This window comes from Microcebus murinus, chromosome 8, assembly GCF_040939455.1.
Source record: "Microcebus murinus isolate Inina chromosome 8, M.murinus_Inina_mat1.0, whole genome shotgun sequence".
Taxonomy (NCBI): domain Eukaryota; kingdom Metazoa; phylum Chordata; class Mammalia; order Primates; family Cheirogaleidae; genus Microcebus; species Microcebus murinus.
Window position 1 is genome coordinate 79,565,243 of NC_134111.1, and position 9,194 is coordinate 79,574,436.

A 9,194-nucleotide genomic window follows, 5' to 3' on the forward strand; every position below is an offset into this window, starting at 1 on the left:
ATCAGAGAGACACAGCCCCTGTCTATTTGGAATTTGTATTCAGGTGGATGAAATCCCGAGTAACAGAAGGATAATTGGAATGGACACATTGTACCAGGCAGTCCCAGCTCTGGGGAAACCAAATTAAGCAAGAATACAAATAAATAAACAAAACATTGCAGCTTATGACACATACTATGGGAGAAATAGAAAGTAAATAGAGAGGTAAGCAAGGGCCAGATTGCATGTTTACGGATATATACACATTTAATTGTGCTATCTCATCTATTAAATTTTAAGTGCTCTTAAAGTAGCATCCATGACTGTCATTTCCTAGGTATCTCTATGTGACACCTTGAAATGGTGCTAAGCATTTGTCAGGCTTCGAACAAATGCAGCTGTGACCAGCTGACAGGGCATCCTTGGGTGTTCAGTCACCCATTTCCAAATTCCCTTGTTGGTCACAGTCACAATACACTTCTTGGTTGTAACCCTTTTATTGCCTCTCTTTGTCCTCTTTATTCCTTCATGTTTTGCTAGCGTGTGGCTGATAAGGGTCAGAAAGGAAAATGTCGAGGGCAATAGGGTTTAATGAATCAGAGAACAGCGATTTACATAAAAATGCCAACTCCACAATTGTGGCATTGTCAGGAGAAAATGGCTTGGTTTCATCAACAACGGTCAGCCTGGAAGGGAAGAAAACTAGTGACCACCCAATGCCATATTCAAGAAGAAAGCAGGGGAGCTGTGTTTAGGTTATCAGTTTTAATCTAGCCTGTGTTTAAGTTTCCAAGGCTATTTTTTCAATAATTTGGACCTCTGAGTACTAACAAAGCTCTGATCTGCAAAGTTTAATTCATGTCCAAAGAGCCCATGGACAAATAAATTTGGAAGAGAACAGATCGAAACTCAATCAGCTTGCCTGAAACCTGCCACGTGGAGTTTTCCAGACTCCAGGACACAGTCATAGCTTCCTTAAGGAGCTTCACGTGATTCTGAGGGTATGGGGTACTGAGGGCATGACATATTTTTTACTTCTTCTGAAAGGTTTTTATTTCTTGTGAAAGGATTCTAAGAACAAAGATAGAAAGAAGATGCATGGCCACTTGATCTTTTTTAAGGATGTTTTCTACTTCCTGTCTAAAATGGTAACCATTTGGGAAAACTTCCCAACTGATACAACTAATACAATCTTGAGAGTATTCTGTATTGTGATGTCATTGGACCTGGGATTTGATTTTACCCTATTTTAAAGCTAAGAAGTTAGCTTCTTACTGTTCCATGAATATTAGTAGGAGGCATGAAGTCAAAGGACATTATCTCTCAAGGCACACTAAGCAGAATGTGCACCAGCATGTTTACATCAGTTCTCCGGGTCCCAAGTTCCAAGAGCAGGATGCAAAGAGCACAGATGCCACACGCACATGCAGGTAGTTGTGTCACACGGGAGAAACTCGGAGCTTGAGAACCCGCTGCTTCTATAGCAAGCAGTAAGCAAGCCTGACTCAACGTTGCTTGCTGCAAACAAAACTCTGAGAAATGGCCCAGGCAAAGAGTGAGCAGAGCCTTGCCTTCCTGCTACAGCCAGCAAGATATGTAGCAGAAGAGAGAGGACCATAAAGGGCTGTCTCCCAACAGGCTCGATGGATCAGATTGAATCCTATGAAACTGCTATTTTCATAGATCAAAAAAGTACAAATCTTGGTGGTTTTATATGGTTCAATTTAAACTTATCTCAGTGCTAATGAAAGTATTTCCATAATGCCGTCTCTTTTATTTTTAGGAAGTTTGACTAGACTGCCTTTTCTGTTACCGTTTCTTTCCTTCCACCAAACTCCATCAGTGCTTTTCTTCATAACTATTCCTATAAAATATCTAGATCCTCTTGACTGTTAGGTAAATTTAGAGCTTAAAATGATGCAAAATGATAAATTCAGATGGTATCCAAGCCTCTAGCTTTAATTTTTTTTTACATCAGTGTCAAAAAATGAGTTATACTTTTGTTTCCATTATGTATGACCAAGCTCCTATATCCCTTCCTTTTCTTACGCAGTTTACCAATCTCCTATGTTACTAAAAATACATTCTTCATTATCACTTCAGTATTATTCTTATCTTATGTAGATAAGTTGAATCTGGCATAAATTTATTATGGCACTAAGAGAAGCCCACTGCCCAAGTATATAAAATTGCAATACTAAATATCAAGGAGGTTAAAACAACTACAATTAATAATTATTAATTTTTGTTATGACGAGCAGTGATTAAAATACTTTCTGCATATCACTTTGTGTGATACTCATAAGAATCCTGAGCTAAGTACTTTTATTTATTTGATGAAGATGCTGAGACAAAGGGAGTTCACAAAACATGCCCTTGGGTAAATTCATAACTAATAAGTGCAGAACGCTCTGTCTGGGGGGTGTGGGCATGCTTGTAGCTCAGGCTTGGGTGATGCAAAGGAAATATATGTAACCAAAATGTTTGTACCCCCATAATATTCTGAAATTGAAAAAAAAGAAAAAAAATTAATTAATTTAAAAAAAAGAAAAGAACCATGCCCATGGTCACACTATTCTTAAGAATTGTTGATTAATTAGATAATTTATTGGGCTAGGAATTTTGGGGTTCTAGGATGTCAGAAGTACTCTCTAGTGAACCCTGTCAGTGCTTGGCCAAACCCCCTTCAGGCCCCTTCTCCTGAATCCTTCTCTAGCTTTGATGTGGTTTTTGCCACCAACAGCTTACACCTGTGTGGACTTTTCCCGGTGACTGCCCTTGGGCCACGGCATGAACTCTGCCCGCAGCCACAGATGGCTAGAAGCGTGTGGGAGTTACACCCACCACCAGAAACCCCCAGCCCCTGCCGGGATGATAGCTTCTGGGTGCAGGAGTATGAATGCCCAGTTCCCTGGCGGTGGAAACTGTCACCTCTGTTCCAGAGATACTGTGGAACAAGGCTGAAGTCACCCTCCAGAGAACTTTCCTGGAGGTGGCAGCCTTGCTCAGCCTCCTTCCTTCCTTTGTCCTGCCCCCCCCCCCAACTCCCTTACCAGTTTCTCCCGGGAGCACCTCCTTAATATATCACTTGAACAAGAATCCTCACATCTGGACTTGCCTCCAGGGAACCCAATGTAAGATAACTCCCTTTGGAATTATTACCAAAGCATCATACATTTTTAATTTCCTAAAATGATCTTTAATACAAGTATTACTATTATTCAATATTCAGAACATGCCTGGGGATTACAAGCATTGTATAGACAGAAATATTTCTGTTTTGAAGATGTTTTCATTCTAGAACATGATGAGGAATCTTATTCCAGATAAGATTTTACTTTGGGAAAACATGCATTTCCAGCTGAACCTTTTACTGAAGGCACAGTGTAAAAAGATTATCCTTTATGGACTTGTAAATTTTGAAGTATTGGGTGTTACGATAAGACTTTATGAGAAAATAATAGCCATTTATTACAGTTTTCCACTCTACTGTAATCAAGACTGCATAGTCTTTTCTTAGCTACTCTGAAAAAGGAATTTTATTTCTTTCTGAGGATTTATTCATTTAAAACAATAAATATGGTGGATGTATTAACCCCTAGCCTGCTGGCATGTTCCTCTCCCATGCAGCTCTAATTAGTTTTTTTCTGTGAATTTTTTCTTTTTAAAAAACACATTTGTGAAAGTCAGTTCCAAAGTGATGTTTGAAATCAAAAATGAGCAGGGTCCTTTCTCTTTACATAGATGGTGTGACAAGCAGACTAATGTGTTATGGGTTTGAACCCATGAAACCCAGTTGACTAGGTGGAGGATCCTGAGAAGTTGAAGTGCAAAGTGAGGTTGAGACCAGGTCATTTAAGGTCCTGAATGCCAGGCGGGAGTCTAGACATTGTCTCTATAGCATGTGGGGAGTCCCAGTGTTTTGTACAGGGAGTATAAGTAGGCATGTGCTGTGTAAAGATTACTCTGAGAGGATGAGCTAGAGTGAGATCATTGGAGGGGAGAGGTCAGGCAAAACGTTGAGAAAATACCATACTGTGCACATGTGAACTGAAGAAGACCTAAGATGAGTTGGTGGCCATGGAAATGGAAACAAAGGGCCAGAAATCAAAGAGCTTGTTTAGGAAGATTCAGTGTGGGATCTATTTGAATACGGAGATATGAGAAAAAGAGGGTTGAAATTATTGAAAGTGACTAATTGGAAAAATGGTGGTATTATAGGATCATGAGAACTTGCCTTCAGTCATCCTCGTTTCATCCCTCCCTGGGAAGGTAAAATAAGGTGTGATAAGGCTGAAAATGGACTTATAGGTCTATGGAAGCCAGAAGGGAAGCAGAATAGAAAAACAAGGAGCCATTTAGTGTCAGGTAGGAAGTGGGAGATACGGAATTGTCACGCTGACGTGTCAGTTGAAATTAGGATTAGTTTTCCATCTTTAAATCAGGTGGTGAGTCACGAGCAGCCTTCATTTCAATCTCACTTTTCAAATTTCATTTAATATGGAAACTTGATAAAAAGCTTTTAAAAAGTTAAAAGCTGTAATCTCCACCAGTTTCCTGTGGCACATACGCTAATTTACCCTATGACATTTGCTTTATAATTAGGTTTGCAAGTCTATCACTTTAAAGGTTGACTATTTTCTCTAAGGCTGTTGCTTCAAAGATTTGTTTTGCAGCAGAATTCTTATTTCAAATAAAAATTTACCTTGAAGCATGATATATAAATCAGATAGAAACAGAACTGAGTAGTGAGTCTGGAGATACTCCCCCACCCTCAATTTCCCCGCAGTCCCCCAGCACTTGCTACTTAACCTGTGGTCCAGGGGCCAATAGCATCAGTCTTAGCTGGGAGCTTGTTAGAAATTTGAATTCTCGGACATCAGAGCTTGCATTTAACAAAATCCCCAGGTAATTTGATGCTCTCGAAAACTTAGATAGCACTGCTTTAGAGTACATACATCACCTGGAAAGCTTGTTAAAACACAGATTCTTGACCACTTCTATAGATTAGTGGTGGGGCGTGAGATTCTGCATGTTTAACAAGCTCCCAGGTGATGCTGGTATTGTTGGTCCTAAGACTACCACACATTGAGCGGCAAGAAGCTGGAGCAGTGATTCTCCAACATCAGCAGGCGTTAGAATCATCTGGAAGGTTTGTTGAAACATGGACTGCTGGGGCCCATCTCAGAGTTTCTGGTTCGGCAGGTGGTACCTAAGAATTTGTGTATCTAAAAAGTTCCCAGGTGATATTGATGCTGTTTCTCCAGGGAACACACTTTGGGAAATATGTATAAGAGCACCTGGCTCGTAATTAGTATAAAGCTGCTGCTAGGTAAACAGAGGAAATTGGGTTTATTTTTTTTGAGTAAAAAGGGGTAAAATGCAAAAAAGACAAAAGTCTCTGCCCTCAAGGATCTTGGAGTCTAGTTCAAAATACAGAAAAATAAACAACCACTTCACAAAATAACAAGTACTAAAATGGAGACCGTGTGCAAGGAACTAAGAAGAGCTGTTAATTTGGCTTCTGTGGGGTGGGCCTGGGAGGGTCTAGGGAGGGGCTCACTAGTTGTTTTAAAACTTGAGCAGAACTTGGAAATGGCCTGATTGCTTAAATCATCTCTGGTCTATCCAAGATACATTTTCAAATTTGAGATCCTGATAATAACCATGGATATTCCAGTCAATTATGCTTTTGTAATAAAAAATAACCTCAGGCCGGGCGCGGTGGCTCACGCCTGTAATCCTAGCTCTCTGGGAGGCCGAGGCGGGCGGATTGCTTGAGGTCAGGAGTTCGAAACCAGCCTGAGCAAGAGCGCGACCCCGTCTCTACTATAAATAGAAATAAATTAATTGGCCAACTAATATATATACAAAAAATTAGCCGGGCATGGTGGCGAATGCCTGTAGTCCCAGCTACTTGGGAGGCTGAGGCAGGAGGATTGCTTGAGCCAGGAGTTTGAGGTTGCTGTGAGCTAGGCTGACGCCATGGCACTCACTCTAGCCTGGGCAACAAAAGCGAGACTCTGTCTCAAAAAAAAAATAAAATAAAAATAAAAAATAACCTCAGGGTCTTGCATGAGGCAGAATGGGGTGGGGTGGGTGGGGCTTGCAGAGGGAGCAATGGAGGAGGGAGAGGCAGGAACAAACCCTCCCTCAGAGTGGGGAAAAGAGGCTGGAATTAAATCTCAGTCAAGGAATACTCGGTTATCTCTGGCTCCTCACTGCTCAGAACGTCAAGTGGCCGATGTCAGCTGCTGACCCAGAGGAAAGCTAACGGAGGAAACCCCCAGGACCCTGCTGTCGAACGAGTAGAGTTCTTAAGCCCTAGAACTAAGGGATGCACCTTTTCCAAGGATCCAGAGGTGTGTTAGGCAGATTTTTTTTTTCTTTTTTGGATACAAGGACTGGAACCCCAAACAATCTGGCTTAAACAAAAACAAAAAGGGAATTTATTGGTTCATCCAACTCAGAGGTCTAGAGGGAGCTCAGGAACAGAAGCATCTAGGGATTCCAAAGATGTTATCAAGGTTTAATGAGTTGACATATTTTAGTTTTAGTTTTGCATCAGCTTTTTCTCCGTTGGTTTTATGGAAGCAGGCCCTTCACACATGGGGAAAAAGCGACTCCCCTCAAGGCCCTGCACTCTGGGCCTCGATCCTACCCTTTCTGCCCTTTCTCGATCCTACCCTTTCTCGATCCTACCCTGGAGAAAAAGTGTTCCTCTTTTCCAATAGTTCCAATAAAATTCCCAAAGAGGGACTCAGTGACTCCCCTTGAGTCAAGAAGTAGGAATATGCAGTTGTCCAGCCCCAAGTCACCTCATAGATCAGCTCCCCAGTCACATAGCTTGAGACAGGAAAGAAAATCAGGCGGCTTATACTGGAAGAAGTGTGAGTAGATATGGTCAGCCAAGCAAGCAGCAGCTTCCCACTCTTCCAGAAGAAGTGCAGGCCTTCCCCTAAGTCTCAGAATTCACCCTAGCAGATTCAGAGAGTCATATTCTCAAAAAGAAAGTAAAGCAATTTATCTCTCAACCGTGTGCTGGGCATACGTCCAAAATTAGGTTCAGGGTCCCCCCAGAACAAAGCCCAAATCCGGTCCACTCACAGTGTCTACTAAATTGTAGCAACCACGTCTCTGTGCCCTTACACAAATTCTTCAGCCATCTATTTTCATGGGCCATTCCCAGGTTTCATGTACGTGAGACACACTGTGGGGAAGTGTTAACAGCAAAATTTCTGAAGCTGTGTTGCCCCGGTTCAAAGCTCCACCCAATCACTTCCTGGCTGTGTTCCTGGGGCAAGTCACCAAACCTGTTTGTGTCTCACCTGCCTTATTGATAAAATAGGAATAATAAGAGGAGCTACCTTACACAGTTGTTGGGGAGATTAAAGAAGTTAATGTTTGTGGAGTGCTTTGAATGATGTTAATTTTCCAGGACAGAGTCACTTGTCCACCCTAGACCACCTACCCTAGTTGCAAGAAATGTTATTGTTAGTACCAGCTCTCAACAGACAATTCTCAAACACAGGGAGGAAACACTCACCAAAGAGTAACTGCAAAGTAAAGTGCTCTTGAGCATGCTGAGCTGCACACTATCCTTCCCCAAGCTGGCATGCCTTGCCTACGGTGTGTTTGATGTGATTGTCAATGAGCACCTATTTTTGTTGTTCTGGGGACAGTCAGATGTCTCACAGTGGCACACATGGGTGAAGGAGTTGGAAGCCTCTTTCCAAAACATTGTGTTGGGTGGTCGCCTGCATCTTGGCTGCCTGCTGGGCCCCTGTGCTTACGCTTAGACCCAAGTGTCACTGATGTCACCAGGAAGAGAGGGCATGTCTCCTTCATCCTGTAAGAACATTCCATTGCCCCCTCCCTATTATTGCCTTTCCCCTTGGCTGTCTCCACAGTTACTTCTGGTCCTCTGTGAGCTCTTCCTTTTCCCCCAGAAGACAGGTTTCTATATCACAGCCACAAGGCACGCACATGTCCCACGAGGACCAAAGAGCAGGTTGTCAGTAGTTCCTTGAATATTATTTCAGGTTAGAAGGAAAAGTAGATGGAGAGTAGGATTATTGTGTGAGATTATCCAAATAAATCACCTCCAACAGAGGAGAATGGGGGAAAGTCATAAATCCTGTGGAAGGTGCTGGATGGCTGGGGAGTCAGTCACCTTCCTTTTGCAGTGACCTGTTCTCCAAGTCTTCACTGGCTTCTTGCTGGAGGGTGGTGTTTGGATGCCTGGTTTAGACAAGGGTCACTATCCCACGAGATTACCTGTGGCTGACACCAGCAATCTCACTCTGGTTAAGGTCCAAAGTTACAGAAAGTAGATTACCTGTCCCCTGGTAGGCAAAGGTTCCTTGTGTTCAGTTATTCACTCTTTATTGCCTTTATTATTTTATTCCAATCCCATGAATCCTCAAAGGTCATTTCAGCTATGTTCCTATCCCCTTCAAGGTGTTTTCCTCTGGTTTGTCAAGGTTGGCTTTGTGCTCTTGCTGTTCCTCTTGAGGTCAGACCCTGATGTTTCAGGCCTCTGCACCCCTTCCAAGAGAGTAGTGTCCCTGATTTATCTAAAGTTAGACATAGTATTACAATGGGACACATCTCTCAGTTACTATTTAAAACACACTTTGAGTCTCAAGACATTTGACACATGCCAATATAGACTCTCTGAAAATGAAGTGGGGCATTCTATTCATCTTCTCTGCAGTGGAGAAGTAAATATGAGCAAGTATTATGTAAATAATGAACACTGGCAATTGTGAGTTAATGCTATAGTTATATCCTCCTTCTTACATCCCAGTTCTTACTCTTCCATCATTCTTTCTTATTAATATCTTTCCTCTTCTACTCTTTTTTGTTTACCTTAATCCAGCCGAGTTTTTAAGATAACAATCATAGCCCTTTGTTAAGTTCCCATGGTATAGCATAATAGTCAAGAATTTGGATTTTGAAGCCAGGCATCATTGGTTTCAATTCCAGCCCTGTCCCTTAGCTAGTTTGGGTTCTAGTTCTTCATCCTTCTCTACATCCACATGGTTTCATCTGAAGCAGAGTGTACTTCCCATTTTTTAACTTTGGGCTCACCCATGTGACTTGCTTTGACTAATTTTACCTGGGTAGAAGTATTAATATCCCTGTGCTAGCTCTGAGCCTAGGACTTACCTGGCCTCATGTGTTCCACTTTGCTGCTTTGTCTCCATCACCAC